Source organism: Lithobates pipiens, unplaced genomic scaffold (assembly GCF_037356315.1).
Source record: "Lithobates pipiens isolate NorthernLeopardFrog02 unplaced genomic scaffold, aLitPip1_a1.2 Scaffold_18, whole genome shotgun sequence".
Classification (NCBI taxonomy): Eukaryota; Metazoa; Chordata; class Amphibia; order Anura; family Ranidae; genus Lithobates; species Lithobates pipiens.
Genome location: NW_027507758.1, coordinates 591235793 through 591259179, shown reverse-complemented (window position 1 = coordinate 591259179; position 23387 = coordinate 591235793). Strand labels below are relative to the sequence as shown.

Sequence of the window (23387 nt, the reverse complement as noted above, 5' to 3'; positions counted from 1 at the left end):
GTCATTTACATACAATGCTGCATAACCACACAATTACCAGTTAAAAAAGAAATACAGGATTTGAATTTTTTCTGAATCATACTAACACTGAGAGCTGAGCGATCAATCACTGCCAATCTCTCAGTTCTCAGACCTTCCTGACTGTGAGTCACCGGCTCGCTGCTCTGCCCCCCCCCACGCTCAATGGAGCACTGAGCTATGGAGGGGGCCGGAACAGCTTGCTCAGGCTCTCAGCAGCCAGTCCAGGCATGTGGGTGGATTCCAATCATATGGTCACAATCTTTCGCAAGCCTGGACCAGCTCTGTGACATCAGCTGACAGTGGGCTTGAGCCTGCTGTCTGCTGAAAATGTGTCACGGGTAGGGATGAGTTTTGAGTTTGAGTTGAACCCATGTTCTCCTCGAACATCATCTGTTGGGCCGTTCGCCGAATTCCCAATGATATGGGCCACTCGCACCAAATTCGAGTGGCGCATCACAGCCCATAATTCACTGCGGCATCGCAGTGCATTGCTGGCTGTTGATTGGCCAAGCATGCGGGTCATAGTGCATAAAAAACGGAGAGCCATAATTGGCCAAAGCCAGGGTGGCTTTGGCCAATTATGTCTCAGGGGATTAGTACACGCCCCACACTATATAAGGCCACCTTCATGGCCTTGTGTAGTGTGTTGCAGTGGTGGTTAAAGACAGAGAGAGAGAGAGAGAGAGAGAGAGTGTAATTTCATTTGAGTAAGATAGAGTAGGCAGGCAATTCAGTTAGCTTCAGTTACAGTGTGTAGAGTATATATATATGCATCCCAGGTGTGTTGTATATATATTTATACACTGTATTCAGTTTAGCTAGATCCATTATTGTTATTCTCTTGATAATATACTGACAAGAAGGGAGCTTCAGTATTTTCACTTAGTGTACTGTGTCCTTTGCACAGTGTGCACCTAAAGCTTGCCTTAATACAATTGCCGGTGTTCTCATACAAATACAGGCAGGGAGCTGCAGTATTTTGTTTTAGTGTCCTTTGCACAGTGTGCACCTAAAGCTTACCTGAATACAATTGCCTGTGTTCTCATACAAATACAGGCAGGGAGCTGCAGTATTTTGATTTAGAGTCCTTTGCAAAGGAGTCCTTTGCCGGCATTCTCGTACTGTCAGGGCTGGCTTAGCCCTTCCTTCTCTGGGCTGGCTGCTTAGCTGTTGGCTAATTGCCAGCTCTCTTCTCTCTCCACAGTTACCAGCTGTTCCTGATGATGCTCTTCTGACCTGCCTACTTAAACCCTTCCAGCTCACTTCACCTCTGCCTTCACCTTGGTCACATCACTGAAACCATCTCCTGCGCTTTGTTTAAAGACTGGCTTGCTGACATCCCTTCTGGCTCCTTATCCTGCTTGCTGTGCTCTACTTGGATCCCTGACGTCTGGCCTGGCTGACTACCCGATCTGGTTACTGGACTCTGGCTATGCTTGACTACGCTTTTCCATTTACCTTTTTATTTTTAATAAACAAGTGTGATTTAATTGTACTTCAGTCTCAGCCGGATTCATGGTTTCTGACACATACAAATACAGACAGGGAGCTGCAGTATTTTGTTTAGGGTCCTTTGCACAGTGTACACCTAAGGCTTACCTGAATACAATTGCTGGTGTTCTCATACTAATACCACAGGCAGGGAGCTGCAGTATTTTCAGTTAGTGTACGGTGTCCTCTGCACAGTGTGCAACTAAAGCTAACTGAAGGCAATTGCTGGTGTTCTCATACTAATAATACTACAGGCAGGCAGTTGATTCTGCTAGCTGCAGTATAATCAGTATATAATATATATATATATATATATATATATATATATATATATATATATATATATATATATATATATATATATATATATATATATATATACATATACATATATATATACACATCCCAGCTTTTTGCACCAACATCTCCCTGCAGGCCATTAGTATGCCTGGAAGGCCAACAAGGAGAGGCAGAAAGTCACGAGCCAATAAAAGAGGGCAAGCAGGCTCTGTGTCTAGAGGCAACAGTACTGGTCATGGACACGGTGCATCCTCATCAGCATGTGGCCGTAGGACATGCTTGTCCTTTTTCTCGGCAGCTGGCCGTGTTGAGCCACAACATGCCGAAGATTTGGTAGAGTGGATGACCAAGCCATCTTCATCCTCCTCATCCTCTCTCACCCAGGCTCAGGGTACTTTGTCTGGCAAAGCAACTGCCAACGCGGTCTCTTCCCTCAGCTCAATGGCATCAGTCACTACTTTCCTAGCCCCACCGCGTCCTTCTGAGGAGTCCCCCGAACTGTTTGACCACAGTGATGGATAGATGCTCCAGGAGGATGCCCAGCATTTTGAAGGCTCTGATGATGTTACCCAGCTAGAGGAAGGCAGTAACGTGAGCCCAGAGAGAGGGGGTGCCCAAGAAGGACAGCAATCTGTCAGTTATGTTCCCCCAGCTGCAGCATACTGCCAGGGTTGCTCCAGTGATGAGGAGGGAGGGGGTGATGAGGTCACTCACACCACGTGGGTGCCTGATAGGAGAGTGGAGGAGGAGGCACATCTCCAACGAGCCAGGATGCCCTCCAGGGGCCAGCTTAAGGGCAGCACACCGACTGCATCACACTGCAGAGCTCCGCATTTGCAGGGCACTGCTGTCTCTGCACGTTATTCCAAAAGTTCTTTGGTGTGGGCCTTTTTTGAGACAAGTGCATCAAATCACACCGCTGCTATATGCAACATATGTCTCAAGTAGGGATGAGCCGAACACCCCCCTGTTCGGTTCGCACCAGAACCTGCGAACAGACCTAAACTTCGTGTGAACTTTAGAACCCTATTAAAGTCTATGGGACTCGAACGTTCACAATCTAAAGTGCTCATTTTAAAGGGTAATATGCAGGTTACTGTCCTAAAAAGTGTTTGGGGACCCGGGTCCTGCCCCAGGGGACATGGATCAATGCAAAAAAAGTTTTAAAAACGGCCGTTTTTTCAGGAGCAGTGATTTTAATAATGATTAAAGTGAAACAATAAAAGTGTAATATTCCTTTAAATTTCGTAGCTGGGGGGTATCTATAGTATGCCTGTGAAGGGGCGCATGTTTCTGGGGCTTAGAACTGTCCCTGAACAAAGTGTAATTTGTGCAGGAAAAAAAGTCTTTTAAAATCACTTGCGGCTATTGTTGGGTCCCGTAAAACAGAGAACATTCAATGAGTGTTCTCTGCATTAGCCGACAATTCATTCATTCATTGATAAAAAATAAAAAAATAAAAAAAAAGCGTGGGGGTTCCCCTAAATTCAATTACCAGGCCCTTCAGGTCTGACATGGATATTAAGGGGAACCCCGTATCAAATTAAAAAAAAAAAATGACGTGGGGGTCCCCCTAAAAATCCATAACCAGACCCTTTATCCGAGCACGCAACCTGGCAGGCCGCAGGAAAAGAGGGGGGGACGAGAGAGCGCCCCCCCCTCCCTCCTGAACCGTACCAGGCCACATACCCTCAACATTGGGAGGATGCTTTGGGGGTCTGTGACCCCTCAAAGCACCTTGTCCCCATGTTGATGAAGACAAGGGCCTCATCCTCACAACCCTGGCCCTTGGTTGTGAGGGTCTGCGGGCGGGGGGCTTATCAGAATCTGGAAGCCCCCTTTAACAAGGGGACCCCCAGATCCCGGCCCCTCCCCTGTTTGAAATGGTAAGGGGGTACAAAAGTACCCCTACCATTTCACAAAGAAAGTGTCAAAATGGTTAAATAACACAAACACACTTTTGAAAAATTTCTTTATTAAAAATAAAAAAAAGATTCCAGCGGTGCTAATCCACTCTTGCTATCCAGCGACAGGTCTCCGGGGTCCAGCGATGAATGATCATATCCAGCGACGGGGGATCTCTCAGTCCAGCGCTGTCCATACATCCTTCTTCTGTCTCCACTTCGGAGACACTGCAGAGATCCCAGCGCTGACGTTTCTTATATTAGGAGGGCGGGGCCACCTGCCACCTGACCCCGCCCCTGACGCTGGAGAGGGAAGCCAGGGGTTCCCCAGTGACGTGTGGGTGACCCCGCCCCCTCTGATGTAACGCAGGTTTCCGTTACATCAGAGGGGGGCGGGGTCACCCACACGTCACTGGGGAACCCCTGGCTTCCCTCTCCAGTGTCAGAGGGGCGGGGTCAGGTGGTGCGGTGGCCCCGCCCTCCTAATATAAGAAACGTCAGCGCTGGGGTGCTACAGTGTCTCCGGAGTGGAGACAGAAGAAGGATGTATGGACAGCGCTGGACTGAGAGATCCCCCGTCGCTGGATATGATCATCCATCGCTGGACCCCGGAGACCCGTCGCTGGATAGCAAGAGTGGATTAGCACCGCTGGAATCTTTTTTTTATTTTTTTTATTTTTAATAAAGGAATTTTTCAAAAGTGTGTTTGTGTTATTTAACCATTTTGACACTTTCTTTGTGAAATGGTAGGGGTACTTTTGTACCCCCTTACCATTTCAAACAGGGGAGGGGCCGGGATCTGGGGGTCCCCTTGTTAAAGGGGGCTTCCAGATTCTGATAAGCCCCCCGCCCGCAGACCCTCACAACCAAGGGCCAGGGTTGTGAGGATGAGGCCCTTGACTTCATCAACATGGGGACAAGGTGCTTTGAGGGGTCACAGACCCCCAAAGCATCCTCCCAATGTTGAGGGTATGTGGCCTGGTACGGTTCAGGAGGGAGGGGGGGCCGCTCTCTCGTCCCCCCCTCTTTTCCTGCGGCCTGCCAGGTTGCGTGCTCGGATAAAGGGTCTGATATGGATTTTTAGGGGGACCCCCACGTCTTTTTTTTTAATTTGATGCGGGGTTCCCCTTAAAATCCATATCAGACCTGAAGGGTCTGGTTATGGATATTTAGGGGGACCCCCACGTCAATTTTTTTTTTAAATTTGACACGGGGTTCCCCTTAATATCCATGTCAGACCTGAAGGGCCTGGTAATTGAATTTAGGGGAACCCCCACGCTTTTTTTTTTTTTTTTTTTATCAATGAATGAATGAATTGTCGGCTAATGCAGAGAACACTCATTGAATGTTCTCTGTATTACGGGACCCAACAATAGCCGCAAGTGATTTTAAAAGACTTTTTTTCCTGCACAAATGACACTTTGTGCAGGGACAGTTCTAAGCCCCAGAAACATGCGCCCCTTCACAGGCATACTATAGATACCCCCCAGCTACGAAATTTAAAGGAATATTACACTTTTATTGTTTCACTTTAATCATTATTAAAATCACTGCTCCTGAAAAAACGGCCGTTTTTAAAACTTTTTTTTGCATGGATCCATGTCCCCTGGGGCAGGACCCGGGTCCCCAAACACTTTTTAGGACAGTAACCTGCATATTACCCTTTATGCAATGAGCACTTTAGATTTCTCCCATAGACTTGTATAGGGTGTTCCGGCTTTTCGAATTTGCTGCGAACAACCCAAATTGTTCACTGTTCGCTGAACAGGCGAACAGGCAATGTTCGAGTAGAACATGAGTTCGACTCGAACTCGAAGCTCATCCCTAGTCTCAAGTGTATCTCGTGTGGCCAAAACATCAGCCGCTTGGGCACCACATGCTTGACCAAACATATGTTGACCTGCCATGCAGTTCGCTGGCAAAAGTACCTAAAAGACCCACACCAAAGAACAAAGCGGACCTCTCCTTGCTCCTCATCAGCTGGGATCTCCAACCCCACTATACCTTCAGTCCTCTCTGAAACCTGCACTGAGACAAATGAAGGTGTAGAATTAGGTGTGTCACAGCCAAGTACTTGCGGGCAATCTGCTATCGGTACACCAACATCAGATTGTACCAGGCAAATTTCCCTGCCCCAGCTGCTGCACCACCGAAAGAAGTTCACTCACAGCCATTCACATGCCCAGGGGTTGAATGCAAACTTGGCTAAATTGCTAGCACTTCAACTGCTGCCTTTTCAATTGGTAGACTCTGCCCCCTTCCGTGAGTTTTTGCAATGTGCGGTTCCTCAGTGGCAGGTTCCCAAATGCCACTTTTTCTCACGGAAGGCGATTCTGGCTCTCTGATTCCATGCATGTGGAAGGCAATGTCTTGCCCTTGCTGGACAGGGTGGTCAGCGGTAAGGTGCATATTACCCCTGACTCATGGTCCAGCAGGCATGGACAGGGACATTACCTATCTTTCATGGCACATTGGGTGACTGCTGGCAGCTGGGAAGGATGCAGGACTACTGGTGATTCTGACACACCTCTCTCCTCCACCCCCTCCTCTTCTTCTTCCTCCATGGCCTCTTCCTGTGCTTTGTCCTCGGAACCAGCGGTGCTCCGTAGGTGTTCAAGGGGCTACGCAAGTACGCAGGCAAAAAGATGCCATGTGGTGCTTGCGCTGGTGTGCTTGGGGGACTGGAGCCACACTGGGGCAGAGATTCTGTCAGCTCTGCAGGGGCAGGCTAAGAGGTGGTTGAGGCCACGCCAGCTTAAGCCAGGAATGGTGGTTTGCAACAATGGCACCAACTTCCTCTCTGCCCTCCGAGAGGGACAACTGACCCGTGTGCCCTGTTTGGCTCATGTCCTTAACCTGGGCTTACAGGATATCCTGAGGCAGGCCAGGAAAAGTCTGTGTGCATTTCCGCTGGTCATATAATGCCAGTGCTCGGCTGGCTGACCTCTAAAAGTAATTTAACCTGCCCAAGAACCGCCTAATCTGTGACATGCCCATTAGGTGGAACTCAACGTTGGCCATGCTGCAATGGCTGCACACGCAACAGAGGGCCATCAATGAGTACCTGTGTGACTATGGCACCAGGACAGAGCCAGTGGAGCTTGATTTTTTTCCCCACGTCAGTGGGCCATGATCAGGGCTGCATGCAGTGTCCACCTGTTGGAACACACGCTGCATGGAATAATGGACAGGGCACTTGAGGCAGAACAGAGGCAAGAAGAGGAGGACTTCTTTACCTCTCAAGGCTCCCTTTATCCAGACAGTGTTCCTGCTGGTCCGCCAACCACACAGGAAGAGGAGGAAGAAGAGGAGGATTGTGTCAGTATGGAGGTGGAGCCTAGAACTCAGCATCAGAAGCAGTCTTTAAGGGATCATTTACAGTCCCAAGAAACCCATGGACTTGTAAGTGGCTGGGAGGAGGTGGGTGCGGATCATGTCATCCTTAGTGACCCAGAGGACTCCGGACCAAATGTCTCAGCTAACCTACTCTGCATGGCCTCCCTGATCCTGCAAAGCCTGCGGAAGGATCCTCATTTTCGTCAGATCAAGGAGAGGGATCATTACTGGCTGGCAACCCTCCTTGTTCCACGTTACAAGAATAAGGTTGCGGACCTTATCTTACCGTTGCAGAGGGAGCAGAGGATGAAACATTTTCGGGAGGTCTTGCAGAAAGGTCTGTGCAACGCGTTCCCAGAGACTGGGAGGTTACAAATTCCTGGTCCTGGACAACCTGTTGCTGAGGCTTCGGTCAGTCACAGAAAGAGCGGTGGAGAAGGTGGACATCTGACCGATGCGTTCAGACACTTTTTTAGTCCGCAGCCCCAAGGTATGATCAGTTCCAGCAACCATCGGCAGCGTCTGATTTACATGGTGCAGAAATACCTAGGGTCAAGATTAGATTTGGACACCTTTCCCACCGAAAATCCTCTGGGCTACTGGGTCTTGAGGATAGATCACTGGCCAGAGCTTGCACAGTATGCAATTGAGCTACTGGCCTGTCCTGCATCCAGCATTCTTTCCGAACGCACATTCAGTGCTGCTAGAGGCTTTGTAACTAATCACAGGGTGCACCTGTCCACTGACTCGGTTGATCGACTGACCTTCATAAAAATGAATCAGTCTTGGATCACCACCAGCTACCAAGCACCTGATGTTTTCCACAAAGCTTAAAAATAGATTTTTTGGCTGGAGCTACACTTTAAAAATGTACCAGTTCAAAATTACAAATAGATTCTACTTAACAACAAACCTACAGTCCCTGTCTTGTTGGCACCGCCTGTATACTGCTGTTCAGAGTATATAGGGCCTGAAGGAATATTTCACTTTTTCTTTTCACTTTCACTGCTCCCGAAAAAACTTCAGTTTTTAAATATTTTTTTGCATTGATACATGTACCCTGGGGCAGGCCCATAACATCCATAGGACAATAACTTGTATATTAGCCTTTAAAATTAGCACATTTGAACGTTCGAGTCTCATAGACTTTAACGAGGTTCTAAAGTTTGCGCAAACTTTCGGTCCGTACGCAATTTCTGGTGCGAACCTAACCGGGGGGTGTTCGGCTCATCCTTAGTCATGGGAGTGCAGAACAAATTGCACTCCTGTGAGCCACTGGAGAAGTACAGCCAGATAAGCTTTTGCTGTACTTCTGCTTTAAAGTAGTGCAGTGCTGAATGGCAAAAAAAATTGCTCTGGTCATAAAGGGTTTCTTGCAGGGGATGCTCAAATCTGAATTGTATCTTAGTGCAGACTTCTGGGAAACTCAGTAAGCCAATAATACAAGCAGGAAATTACATTTCTGGGGTTAACGTTCTGTACACCATCTGTGTACGGAATGTCTTCAAGTTGCCCTATTGCTTTCCATTTTATGGAAAATCACAGCTCTGCAGATTGAAAAGGAAAAGTCATTTGAAATAACATTAACTTACAATAAGACTTGTGTAATAATTTTACAACAAATGCAATATTTTTTTAGGTTATATTTTGTCCCCATGAAAGTGGAGTTTCCTTTTAAGATACCAAATAGATATATGCTTTTTTTTTGTAAGACAAACAAGGATTTATTTGTGTGATTGTCTTGCAAACATAATTTTTTTAAATTTAATTAACAGAACAAAGTAACAAAAGTAACCAAACTTAATTAAAAAAAAAATTTTTTTGACCTGTGTTTGTTTGAAAACAAATAGTGCCACTGTAAAATAAAAACATTTTATTTCCTTAAATTATGATTATGTCACAAAGTATTGCAAAGAAGTTTTATTTTTGTTTTTGTTTTTTATACAATTTTTTTTTAATTCGGACACAAAAACTTTGCAAAAAAAAACAGAAACCCAAAAAAGTCTTAGGCCTCATGCACACCTTAGCTCAAAAATGTCTGTTTTCTCCTACTGGAGTCTAGCAGCTGAAAAACACTTTAAAAAATGCGTTGAGGCTCCATGAACACTAGCATTTTTTTAAGCTCCTAAAAGCTGTTATTAGCATTTTTTTTGTTCTGCTTCTAGAAGCCAAATAGTGTTATCCTATGTGTCCATGCACACTACTTTAGGCTATTAGCGTTTTTTGAGCTTTAGCATCTAGGAGCAGAAAAAAATTGCTTCTGTAGAGTTTCCTGGAGCGTTTTTCCAGCAGAAACGCTCCTAAACACTGCTAAAAGCTCCTAAACGCTACTAATAGTGTTTTTTTTAGCTTTTTTTTCCTTTTACTGGAAAAATGGCAATAAAATGCTAATGCTCCTAAACAGTCCTAGACGCTCTTAACCACTTAAGGACCGGAAGATTTCCCCCCTTAATGAGGAGGCCATTTTTTGCGATATGGCACTGCGTTGCTTTAACTGACAATTGCGCGGTCATGTAACACTATACCCAAACAGAATTGAAGTCCATTTTGTTTCCACAAATAGGGGTTTCTTTTGGCGGTATTTGATCACCTCTGTGATTTTTATTTTTTGCGCTATAAACAAAAAAATTCAGACAATTTTGAAAAAAAAAAAACCTATATTTTCGACTATTTGCTATAATAAATATATCCAAAAAAATGAAAAAAAAAAACTAAACAAAACTCTTCATCAGTTTATGCCAATATTTATTCTTCTACATATGTTTGGTAAATAATATAAGCGTGTATTGATTGGTTTGCGCAGTTATAGCTTCTACAAAATAGGGGTAGATTTATGGCATTTTTATTATTTAGCGGGATTGTGACATTACGACCAACAGATTGGACACTTTTGACACTTTTTTAGGACCATTGACATCTTTACAGCGTTCCCTGGGAGGTGTTTCTAACTGTGGGGGGAGGGGACTGCCTGATAGTTGAGAGAGATCTGCTGTTCCTGTAGTAACAGCAGATCTCTCTCTACTTTCCTGACAGAATGGGGATCTGTCTGTTTACATTGACAAATCCCCATTCTGCTTCTCTTTCCTGCGATTTCAGGTGGCCGGCGGACAACGTGGTCAACGGCCACGTGCATCTGTTCCCTTCGCTGTGAAGCACGCGCGCGTGCCTGCTATAGCTTTTTAAAGGGCCAATGTACAGCTACAGCGATTTGCAGGAACGTGCCCACCTGCCGCTGTATAATGGCAGCGGCTGGTCGGGAAGTGGTTAAACGCTCCTAAAATGCTGCTAAAATGCTATTACAAAGTGTTTTTTTTTGTACAGTGTTTTTTAGCTTAAAAAGACGCTAGTGCGCATGGAGCCTCACTGTATGTGTGTTAGGGCACTTTTGAACATTTTTTATGCTCTTGCTCTTGAAGGAGATGCAAAGAAGCAACATCTCAATGGTCCATCTATTGAGAGAGTGACTCCATACAAAGATAAGTGACCTCTTGATCCTATTGCTGGCGAGTTGCTGCGGGCGATGGGATTGTTCTTGTGTCATGGGACATAATCACTAATATGGTTACATGAATAGATCGTTATACTTACAGATTGAATGTTTTCTTGATGTATTCTATTGCAGTGTGCACGTGTGTCGTGTAGAGCGGTGCGACACTCACAATGCAGCTCCCAATAAGCAGTAATGCTAAGACGGCACGTTCCATTTCCACCTGCAATGACAATTATTTCATGAATATGTATTATATATTATTAGAAATTTAAAGATGTATTTGGGATTTTTAAGGTGCTAAACTAGAACAAAATCATTTACTCTGGAGCCTCACTTTATATGCAAATAGCTTTTGAATATACGCTGCTCATTGTGTCTAATATCAATTAATTCTCCTGAAGAAGCCAATTACCAAGGCGAAACACGTAGAGATGAAATCAGTCAGCACATGCATTAGTACTGTAATATCAATATTTACTTTTTGTATGTTTGATTTTATGCTCTAATAAATTTCTACTTTTTATAAATGATTTTGTTCTAATTTAGCACCTTAAAAATCCCAAATACATCTTTACATTTCTAATTATCTTTCAGGGGATGTGGCGCTTTATCCTTATTAGATGATAAGTAAAATACCTTCTCTCCTTATTATATATTATTATTTTCATTGAAAATGAATAGTCTTTAATTATTTTACTTCTGCAGCAAATACTTTCAAATACTTTTTCGATATCCAGATACACAGTAGCTGCAGTTACAAGCTAGAGTCAATGAGGCACTTTCTTTTTTTGTGTTATATTTTTATATATTGTGTTATAGTGTATACTGGAAGAAAACTAGTTTCTGTTTATGTTGTACAGCTGAAGAAAAGCCACATTTGTTTGACCTTATGTTTGCTACCTTTTGAGAAATAAAGACTTTGTTTGCTTACGAGGGCTTTGTGTGTCATCCAGGAATGTTTGCCACAGGTGCTTACACCCCTGAACACCACAATTTATACTTACGTGTGCCAACCTGGACCAATATATGTATGCAATACTGATAATTCCTGGAGCTCAGCTTTACATGTTGTACAGAGAAGCTCAATAGTTTTCAAATAAAAGAGAATCCAAATAGGAGTATAGTATTGCAAGTGGTAACAGGAGCAGGAATCTCAATGTATAAAAGACAGTGGTTATATGTGTCTTCTGCATATGCCATGGGAACAAACAAATGGCCCCAGCCCCCACCTATAATTGGCCTTTGCAGCAAGGAGCACATGGAAGGATGGCGCATACAGACATTCCAAGTCTCCCGCACGGTGTGGGAGCCGCCTCCATTTGGAGGGCGGCACCCAAACACCCGCAAGTGCTATCCTGGCTGTGGGGGGTGATCCTGGATGGTCCCCTGGTTCACAGTCTGGGATAATCAGTGCAGCAGGAGGAACAGCTGTGAACACGGATCTCCCTGTATAGCTGACATACGCTTCTCCTTCTCTCCCTCCCATGTATGATGGCTAAAAAGCTATACAGGGAGCTGCCCCCTCCCGCTGCACAGATCATCCCCGACTGTTCCCTGTATCCTCCTCCTCCAGCCCCTCTCTGTGTCCTTCTACCCCCGTTCTTCTATGGCCCACCTCCTTGTCCTTCTCCCCCTCCTTCTTCTCCCACCGTTCTTCTATGGCCCACCTCCGTATCCACCCCCCCTTCTTCTTCCCCCTGTTTTTCTACGGCCCCCCCTCCATGTCCTTCCCCCCCTTTTACCCCCGTTCTTCTACGGCCCCCTTCCATGTCCTTCCCCCTTATTTTCCCCCCGTTCTTCTATGGCTCCCTTCCATGTCCTTCTCCCCCATTCTTCTCCCCCCGTTCTTCAATGGCCCCCTTCCATGTCCTTCTCCCCCCTTCTTCTCCCCCCGTTCTTCTATGGCTCTCCTCCATGTCCTTCTCCCAGTCTCTATTCTTCTCCGGCTCCCTGTCCTCCTCCTCCGCCCCTCTCCTTGTCCCCCGCAGCCGGCTTCCCTCCTCTCCTCTCCTGCTGGATGTGGGGATCTGTCAGGATGGCAAGCCGAGGAAGGGACCAGTCATTTCCCGACCCCTTCCTTTTCTGAATTGGACACAGTGAGCAAGATCGCTCTGTGTCCTGTGAGAACTGAGCAGAGTGATTACTCTGCTCAGTTTATGAATGGACAGGGGCCTCAGTCTTCTGTCTATTCATATTCAACGCTGAGAAAGGGACTGGGTGTCCTCAGTCCCTTTTCCTGTCTCAAAGAGGAGATGTCAGGGGTCTGTCTAGACCCCAAATATCTTACCAAAGCCCCCCCCCCCAACAGGGTTGATTAAAAAATGCTTAAAATATTTAAAAAATATGAAATTGTAAACAAATATTATAAAAAAATGTAATCATAAAAATAAATAAAAAACTACTGACACCACCCCCTTGCCCCACCAATACTGTCCACTGCCCTAACTCCCTCCCCCTAAAAAGCATTGTAAATTAAAAACAAAAAATAAAAAAAAACAATATATGTAAAAATAAAAACTACGGACACTGTCCACTGCCCTACTGACACCATCACCGCCACATACTCCCCACCCCTTCCACAGAAGCACTGTGAAAAAAATATTTTAAAAAATGATTTAAAGAAAATAATAAACAAAATTGTAAAAATAGAGAAAACGATAAAAACAAAAAACTACTGACACTGTCCACTACGCCCACCACCCCTAATCACTGTGAGAAACAAAAAATAACTGCTGTACACTCCACACTCCTCTCCTGCACATACTACCATACCCAATGCCATACACTCCGCACTGTATATTCCCTATGTTACATGACTACATTCCGCACTATGCAAGTCATCTCAGACTCTATTAAACCAAATCCCAATTAATCTTATCTTATCGCTATCGCTATCTTTAATGTGATGCATAGTTAGGGTGTACCCCCCCCAAGTCTGTGTTTGCCTGTTATATGGGTCCTGACCAGACCCCTTGGGATGGAGCACCTCATCATCCCGCACCAGTACTTCTAATGAGTGTCCATGATCTCAGTTATAGGAGGAGTATATTTCTCCCATGGTTGAGAAGTGGGATCTTCCATTCTATGAATAGTGTAGGACCCACTGAAAATGGGGTACTTTGACGTAGTAGGGGGCTTAAGCACTGTTTGGCCATGTGGTGCGACCAAATCCCCATATTTGCTTATTTGCCTATTATGTTCAGGTGCTTTAAATAGCCTTGTGGGATTTTAGTGCCATTTTGTATGTGTGCACTATAATCTTTTGTTCAACTTACCAACCAGCCTGCAGCCAAGCAAATTATCCTGTCTAACAGCATGCATTTAAAATAGAAGTTTCGTTTTCACACATTTGTAAATACATGCATAGGTGGCAGAGCCACTTCATGGCACCCCAGTATTATGTGCAGTCCTAACTCTTTTTGAGAGCCACCATAGTAAAAGGTGTGGCCTCCCTCCAGGCTCACCTGCCCTCTATCTATCCATTATTATGCATGTGCTTTTACTATGGTGGCTGGTTGTCATGCTGGAACACAAAAGGCCTTCCCCCTACTGTTCCCACAAGGTTGGAAGCGCACAATAATAATAATACAAATATTGTTTTTTGTTTTTTTTTTTCAATTTCAAGATGTATTATAAAGTCACAAGTAAAGGCAACATTGGCAACATTCAACCTTTTGGGACCACTGATGACAAAGGAGAACCTTTATGACCCTTATACATTTAACATTGCTTCTACTGGTGACTTTACAATAAATTCACATTCGGAAGGAATGTTTAGGTGTACTGGTGATATGCAATCTATCTATCTCTTCAAATTTCTATTTTTAGAAAAGGTTAATAGATTTGTTGACCTGTGAAGTGAAGAGAGCCAAGCAGTTTTGTCAAAAGGACAATCAAGCCTTCCTTCTTTTATGCACAATGGAGAAACATAATGGTTTTTCTCTCTCCTTGGAATTGTGCTTTATTATAAGTGCTTCATTGCACTGCAATAGTGAGGTGAGTTTGGAACTATAGAAAGCAATAGAGACTACAAAGAATGCAGGTAGTGAACATGGTTCAACCAGAGACGACAATATAAAGGTTAAAAGAGAAGTTTGGGAATATTTAAAAAAAACATTTATACTCACCTTGGTGGATGCAGCATTTGTCCCCCGCTGCCTCTACACTGAGAACTGAGTAATTGAAGACCGCTGATCACTCAGTTCTTGGTCTTCAGAGAGCAGTGAGTGCCCCACCAGCACTCACTAGAGCACCGGCCTATGGAGGGGACAGAAGGGCCTAGCTCAGGTTCTGGCTAAGCCAGCTGCTGGTCCAGACATCTGGATGGAACCTGACATTAAAGTCAGGATCTCTCCAGGGTCTGGACCAGCAGAATGACATCAGCCAACAGCAGGCTTTAGCTGAATATGGGTCATAGGAGTGCAGAACGAAGCGTGCTCCTGTGATCTCCAGAAGAATTAGGGCCAAAAAAGTACCAGTTACTTACCGGTAACTGTCTTTCTGTGAAATCTTCCAGGACGGCACACCTGAGAGATGAGAGGCTCCTCCCTACAGGAAACACAATCAATCGACAGCTGTTTTAAGTCCCCACCCTTCCCCTTGATCCTCAGTTTGTAGAGAAGTAACTCCTGAACCAGGTTCACAAGGGAAATCATTCCTCATAGGTACTCACTTTCTAGTGTTCTAGAATTTTCCCTCCTCCAACGGGCAGGAAGTAGGCCTGCCGTCCTGGAAGATTTCCCAGAAAGACAGTTACCGGTAAGTAACTGGTACTTTTCTCAAGTCATCTTCCAGGACGGCACACCTGAGAGGATAAACAAGTACCTCAGGCCTACCTTAGGGTGGGGCCACTGCAAAACCCTCTTGGCGAACCTTGGCTCTGCAGTGAGCTTTACCTCCACTCCATACGCTCATATGCTTGATGAAGGCATCTTAGCTGGATCATGCGGCTGATCTGCAGGTCTGCTCCACAGATGTTCCTGCCTTTTCCGCTTCAGATGCAGTATCTAGGTGAAATGGGCTCTTAAAAATGGAATCAGAAAACATGTTAAACTTGTAGGTTAGCAATGTTGCCTATCTCACACATCTAACAACCATGGCCTATTATGCCTGTAGGTGTTACTTAGAACCACTAAAAAGATAAATAAGAGACCTGTGTAAGACAAGGACACTACATTAATCAATAAGAGGGCCTGTCTTAACACTATCCTGTTGAGGGAAATAAAACTGCTTCCTTTTTATCTTTATGTCAGCAAAAGACTAAAGGGAAGCCTACTTAAGGGAAATAGATTAACAGAAGCTTGAACCCTGGGTTTAAGGCACGCCCAATCTATGTCCTTACTTACGCCTGAGAGCCTTCTTCAGGAGATTAAAGTCCCTAGCAGGAGTAGACTACCCATATTGCTATGTCTAGTTTTGCTAAAAGGGCAAAATGAAGGCCATGCACCGAGCCGAAACCTATTCGATCGGGTATACATCTTTATACTTCATCCTCAGGCCCTAATACTCCTCTGAACAGAACTCTCCAAGTTCTTACTAAACAGGGTGATTCATTATCCCCTTCCTCCAGTGTCCCATAACCCTACAGGGCTTCAACCCTAGGAAATGGTTCTGGCATCCCTGAATGCAAGTGGTCAAGGTTTTCTGACATGTGGCAGCTGCAGCCCGAACTCCTGGCCCCTCCATGGAAAAGAAGGCTGAAATACAAAAAGGTGATACATGCATTATTAATATCACAAATAGAATGATCATAGATTGTGGGCACGGCACAATAGATTTAGACAGAAAGGACACCAGCATAGACAACAATGTTGTGTGCCTGAGTGTGACTAGCTAAACCAATATATCAAATATGGGAAGAGACCCAAATCTGAACCTCAATGTAGACAAACAGTCCTCATAGTCTGGTTTTCTGATGTGCTGCCAAGACGTAAAAACATTAAGACTCAAGCAAACCCTAAATGCTGCGTATTTCTTTAGTGCAGCTAGCTAGGTCATAACTGATATATAAATACGGAAAGGACAGGAACCCCCTTTACTGTTGTGCTTTACCTATGTACAGCAAAACAAGGCTATAAATATAAAGACAGAAAGACCCAAACTTCTATGTTGTGTATTTCTGACAAACCACCACAGTTATAAGATTAATATGAACACCAACTCCCGTGTTGTGCATTTTTGCTATGCCACAGGGAAAAATATGGAACACAAGACAATCCTTTCTGTCATGCACTTCTGTAGTGTAGTTCAGATAGAACCAACACTGAGAAAGGACACGAGCAACCTGCAGCATTGCGTTTTTCTGAAACAGAAAGCGCCAACAAGCTTCAATCTTGAGTATTTCTGCTGTGCAACAACATAAAAGCAGACACTGAGGAAAAAGACAGACAGCCTTTACAGCTGCAATCTTTCTGGTCTGCTGCAAAATAAAACAATAACGTCATGATGAGTATTCCTGCTGTGTAGCAAAACCTCAATCAGAAGGGACAGATAAGTTTAGGGTTCCCACACCCGTGCGACCCAACCTGCGACTTGGGACTGCAAGACGCATGAGAAGTCATATACTATGGCTTCCAATGGGTACCATTTGTGTCTGTGCGACACCAGCAGTCCCTGATTCCTGGATCCACAGACCTCAAGATTACACAGGTCGCAGGGAAAAAAACAAATAGCAATTTTCAGGTCGAACAAGTAAGGGGTCCCCAATGCTGTGACTCCCTGGAGGATTGCAGCCAACAAACCCCTGCTGTGTATCCCTAAGATGCAGAAAGGTAGATCCATGAGAAACACTGCTTAGCCTGATATACAAACGATAAGGCAGTAAATATAGGACATACAGGACACAAACATTCAATCTTTGTGTATGTCTGATGTGTAGTAATATACCAATACTGAGCAGAGAGGCCACCATCCTCAATGTGTCTCTCAGCTGAGCAGCAAAAACAAAATCAGAAAAAGACAAGCAACCTTCACTGCTGTGTCCTTTCTGATATGCAGCCAATAAGGCAGTATATGCAAGACATAAAAGGACAGACAACCTTCAATCTTGTATATGTCTGATGTGCAACAATATAACAATTCTGAATAGAGATAGCACATCCATATTGAAGCGATTTGGCCTTGCGACTCAACATGTCAAATCGCATGGCTAAAATCAGCACAACACCATTTTGTGGTGCTACATGGATTACCAAAGGCAGTATATGTACTACACCTGGCAGGGGTTCAATTTGTATTCCTGCTATGTAGCCCAACAAATTCGAACCATCAATCTTCACTGCTGCCTTTCTGATAAGGCAGTAATACAGGACACAAAACCTCACAGACCTTAATGCTGTATAAATCTGATGTGCAACAATAAAACACTATGAATAGAGATAGCACCTCCATATTGAAATGATTTGTCATGCGACTCAACATGTCAAATCGCATGCTTAAACTCGGCAGCCATTGCCGTTAATAGCACTGTCTGAATCAGCACAATGCCACGCAAATCAGGACCATCAGACTTCACTGCTGCCTTTCTGATAAGTAACCAACAAGGCAGTAAAACAGGACACAAAGCCCCACAGACAGACCTCAATCTTGTGTATGTCTGATGTGCAGCAATATAATCATTATGAGCAGAGATGTCACCAGACTCAATGATGTGCATTTCTGCTGTGCAGCACAAAACCAGAAAGTACAGACCACCTTCACTGTTGTATTTTTCTGATCTGTAGCCAAACAAAGCAGTACCTTTAGTATATAAAGGACAGCAAACAAGCTTCAGTGCAGTGCATTTCTGATGTACAGCAATATAGCCCTTATTAAGCAGAGATGTCACAAATCTCAATGTGTATTTCTGCTGTGCCACAAAAACATCCCAGCAAGCACAAACCTTCACTACTGGAGGTCTACTGGTGTGCAGCCAATGAGGAGTCATGGTCTATCCCTTTATGAAATAACCAACAGGCAATTTATTTCATAGGCATAGCCTGGGCTGTAGATACTAAACCTTCACCACCAGTGAAGGAACAGATCCTAAAATGGTTGGACACCCTACTATTAGTAGTAGTTGTTGTCCTACCTTACCTCCATAGACTGAGCAAACGCTAGCCAGCACAAATCCAGGTGGTGCTGATCAGCAACTAAAGTCTCAATGAGCCCAGCCCTAGAGACCAATTTAAGACCTCTCTAGAAGAGGTGGTTACCAGTTTAGCCTGGGAGGTAAATAGCTATTTGCAGGCTTCAAACAATCAATTATGTAGCTCTTGCATAGGTTTGCACAGAAAATCCTCAATTAAAAGGATGTAGGGAGCGATCTATGGTGAATCGCCTTTAGATCTGCCACTGAGTGGATTGTAGCCCAAACCAATAAAAAAAGTTTCTTCTTACCTCCTACACTATAATATAAACACAGTGTAAAGGTGGAGTGGGAGGTTGGAACTTATGAAAGTTAACTATAGCAGGCAACCCCCAAAAGGAGGATCTGTGACAAGGGAACCCCTACTGTGCCACACAGAAGCTTGGTCTCTGCCCATCCTTGAACGTTAGGTCAGCTTTTAAACATTGTGAAGCAACTTCAGATTCCTAGCAGCTGGGCTAATAGGGCCGGTAACCTAGTGCACCTGCTGACCAGGGGAGCTTCTGAATCCACCAACCACTGCCCAATTAATAACCTGTTCAGTGGTATACCTGGCCTGTAAGTAACTTTGTATCTACCAGGTCCCCTCTGTACGCTATATTCATCCCTACTAAATGTACCACAACTGGGCATGTAGGGAGAGGCTGGCAACCTACTGCTGCGATAACCACAGTGTCTCTGCTGTAAGAGGGAGCTGTGGCTGGTGGTTTTAGCAGTGGCGTCTGCGCTATTTGTATCCCGACCCCAGGTTCTGCACTGCACCAGTCAGTATATACACGGGGAAGGGGGAGCAATGGCCTACCTACCTCTTTCTCATCTGAGGTGGTTTAGGCACACTCGTTCCTCTGCACCACCTGTCCACCATACAGCTTCTCTGATGTAAGAGGGGCTGCAGCTGGTGTTTTTAGCAGAAGCTTAAGGGCTATTTGAATCCAGACCCCAGGGGAGATCTCAAATGCCCAGAAACCCTCTGGCTGGAATTGGGGATTTTGCAGCTAAATTCCCAAGGCAAAAGAAAAGTAAAGTACTCACCGTTGTCGTCTTCCTCTTTTTGCCACAGCCAGCGGGCTTGCTTTTCCATCCTTATGGTCCACACGCAAGGAGGATAGCCGCCAAAGTGCTCACCCCCCCCCCCCAACTGCTGTCCCCATAGGGAGGTGCCAGGTTAGGCTGTGTCCTGCACTGTACCAGTCAGTCTATATACATGGGGGGGGGGGGGCAATGTCTTCCATTCCTCATTCCCATCTTCATATCTGAGGCGGTTAAGGCAGACATCCACCGTAGTAAACTGGTGCCTCCCCGCTCTCGAGAAAGGAGGATGTGGGCGCCTGCTCCTACTGACTCTCAGCCTTCCCTCCTGGGTAAGAACGCCGCCGCCATTTTCCCGAAGTTTGAAAATGACGCGGGTGCTTGTTGCCACGCCCTCTCCGGCAGCCCACGCGAGCTACCGGGGACCCAGGAGTCGGGGACAAGATCCCCCTGGAAAGAACCGATGTCCAGCACCCCCGTCTGAACAGCCACCTGTACAGGTAAGGAGGGGGAGACAGGATAATGGCCCCTGAAGTTCTGGGTACACCACTGTACCCAGGGTCCTTCAGCTCTCAGGGGGGCTCTTCCAATTTCTGCTGCCCGCCCTGAGGAAAAGATAGGGGAACCCCACAGGAAGGACAAGAATATCCTACCAGACCCAGAGGCTTCCCAGGCTTGTGGTCCGGCTCCCAGGGGGAGACCACCAGCCCCAGGCTTCGGGTCATTTGGAAAAAAACAAACAGTTTCGCTGTGTAGGGAGAAACACAATCAAAAACTGAGGATCAAGGGGAAGGGTGGGGACTTAAAACAGCTGTCGATTGATTGTGTTTCCTGTAGGGAGGAGCCTCTCATCTCTCAGGTGTGCCGTCCTGGAAGATGACTTGAGAAAAATGAAAAAGTCCATAGAACACATCCAATCTGAGTTTTCCTTTCCAAACCGACACCTAGACACCTAGTGAACAATGTATATGTTGAACACGTTGGTCTTTAGTGTAATATTTGTAATATTTTTTATTGATATATTTTCAGGCATTATGTAAATGATATAGCCAGCAAGAGTAGTTTGGAGCTATAAGATAATCGGACATTAGGCTTTGCCCTAGACCCCATTAAAATGGCGCTGATACTAGCTAATTTGATCTTCGGTATCATGGCATCCAAATCGGCCAATCAACAGTGCTGACAGAAGACGTCATTGTGACAAAATGCATAGAGGTGGAGCTTCTGGCATGTCACTTACTGTAATTGGAACGCACAATGGTTCCTGGTTCCTAGTTAAACTTACGGGCTGTATTAGTGCTATTTGGGCACCATTTCATGTAAGAGGCTATCTGTCTATTTTATGGGATAGCCAAACAAAGTGTGGCGTTCATTTGTATTTAGCCCCCTTTATTCTGATACCCCTAAATAAAATCTAGTGGAACCGATTGCCTTCAGAAGTCACCTAATTAGTAAATAGAGTGTGTAATTTAAATTCTGTATAAATACAACTGTTTTGTGAAGCCTTCAGAGGTTTGTTAGAGAACCTTAGTGAACAAACAGCACCATGAAGGCCAAGGAACACACCAGACAGGTCATGGATAAAATTGTGGAGATGTTTAAAGAAGGGGTTAGGCTATAAAAAATATCCCAAGCTTTGGACATCTCATGAAGCGCTGTTCAATCTATCATCTGAAAATGGAAAGAGTAGTGCATAGCTGCAAACCTAACAAAACATGGCCGTCCACCTAAACTGACAGGCCGGCAAGAGAAGCATTCATCAGAGAAGCAGCCAAGAGGCCCATGGTAACTCTGGAGGAGCTTTAGAGATCCATAGCTCAGGACAACTATTAGTTGCGCACTCCCCAAATCTGGCCTTTATGGAAGAGTGGCAAGAAGAAAACCATTGTTGAAAGAAGGCCAGTTTTCAGTTTATGATTAGCCATTTGAGGGACACAGCAAACATGTGGGAGAAGGTGCTCTGTTCAGATGAGAGCAAAGTTTAACTTTTTGGCCTAAAAGCAAAACGCTATGTGTGGCAGAAAAATTACCCTGAACACACTATACCCACCGTGAAACATGGTGGTCGAAGCATCATGTTGTGGGGATGCTTTTCTTCAACAGAGACAGGGAAGCTGATCAGAGTTGATGGGGAAATTAATGGAGCCAAAAATAGGACAGTCTTAGAAGAAAACCTTTTAGAGTTTGAAAAAGTCTTGAGACTGGGGCAGAGGTTTACCTTCCAGCAGGACAACGACCCTAAACATACAGCCAGAGCTACAATGGAATGGTTTAGATCAAAGCATATTCATGTGTTAGAATGGCCCACTCAAAGTCAACGTCAGACCTAAATCCAAATGAGAATCTGTAGCAAGACTTGAAAATTGCTTTTCTCAGGTGCTCTCCATCCAATCTGACCAAGCTTGAGTTATTTTGCAATGAAGAATGGGCAAAAATGTCACTCTCTAGATATGCCTAGGTGGTAGAGACATCCCCAAAAAGACTTGCAGCTGTAATTGCAGTGAAAAGGTGATTCTACAAAGTATTGACTCCGAGGGGGCTGAATACAAATGCAAGCTACACTTTTCACATATTTATTTGTAAAACATTTATCATTTTCCTTCCACCTCACAATTATGTGCCACTTTGTGTTGGTCTACATAAAATCCTAATAATATCAATTTACGTTTTTGTTTGTCACATGACAAAATGGAGAACATTTCAAGGGGTGTGAATACTTTTTCAAGGCACTGTATATAATTTGCATTGATGGGATAGAATTGGTAATCACTAGTGCCCCCTATATGTTATATCACTATATTTACAGTACATACATATTTAGTCTGGTTGAAAAAATAAGTCTTTAACGTGTTCCCAGCCCGTGTCAATAGTACAGGGACAGTGTATAGTATTAGGACTAATCACTGTATTAGTATCACTAATGCCGCGTACACACGGCCAGACTTTCCGGCAGAAAAAGTCAGATGGGAGCTTTTCATCGGACATTCCGACCATGTGTATGCCCCATCGGACTTTTTCCTTCCGACAGACTTAGATATAGAACATGTTCTAAATCTTTCCGTCGGAAATGCCGATGGAGCTTAGTCCATTGGCAAATCCGACCGTGTGTACGTGGCATAAGGTGTCACCGTCATTACTAGTATGAACATACAAATAAATAAAAAATTCCAGTATATATCCCATAGTTCATAGACACTATAACTTTCACACAAACCAATCAATATACACTTATTTGGATTTTCTTTTTACCATAGACATGTAGCAGAATAAATTTTGGCCTAAATTTATGAAGAAGTTTTATTTTGTTAATATTTTATTGGATATGTTTTATAGCAGAAAGTAAAAAAAAATGTATATTTTAAAAAATTTTGGTCTTTTTTTGTTTATATAATAAAACATTTAAAATTGAGTGGTGATCAAATATCATCAAAAGAAAGCTCTATTTGTGTGAAAAATAGCAAAAATGTCATTTACATACAATGCTGCATAACCACACAATTACCAGTTAAAAAAGAAATACAGGATTAGATTTTTTTCTGAATCATACTTACACTAACACTGGCTCGCTGCTCTGCCCCCCCCCCCCCATGCTCAATGGAGCACTGAGCTATGGAGGGGGCCGGAACAGCTTGCTCAGGCTCTCAGCAGCCAGTCCAGGCATGTGGGTGGATTCCAACCATATGGTCACAAT

The 23387-nt window shown here is 44.5% G+C and overlaps 1 protein-coding gene and 1 long non-coding RNA gene across 2 annotated transcripts in view; both read right to left on the bottom strand.

The window, feature by feature from the left end:
* LOC143989146 (fucolectin-like) overlaps positions 1-23387 on the bottom strand; it is a 565918-nt gene that overhangs the window by 268978 nt on the left and 273553 nt on the right. The gene's annotated exons all lie outside the window — the stretch shown is intronic.
* Positions 1-23387, bottom strand: part of LOC143989145 (uncharacterized) — a 43874-nt gene that overhangs the window by 7630 nt on the left and 12857 nt on the right. The window contains exon 2 of the long non-coding RNA XR_013276995.1: positions 10641-10762. This is a non-coding gene — a long non-coding RNA (uncharacterized LOC143989145). The remainder of the gene's footprint in view (positions 1-10640; positions 10763-23387) is intronic.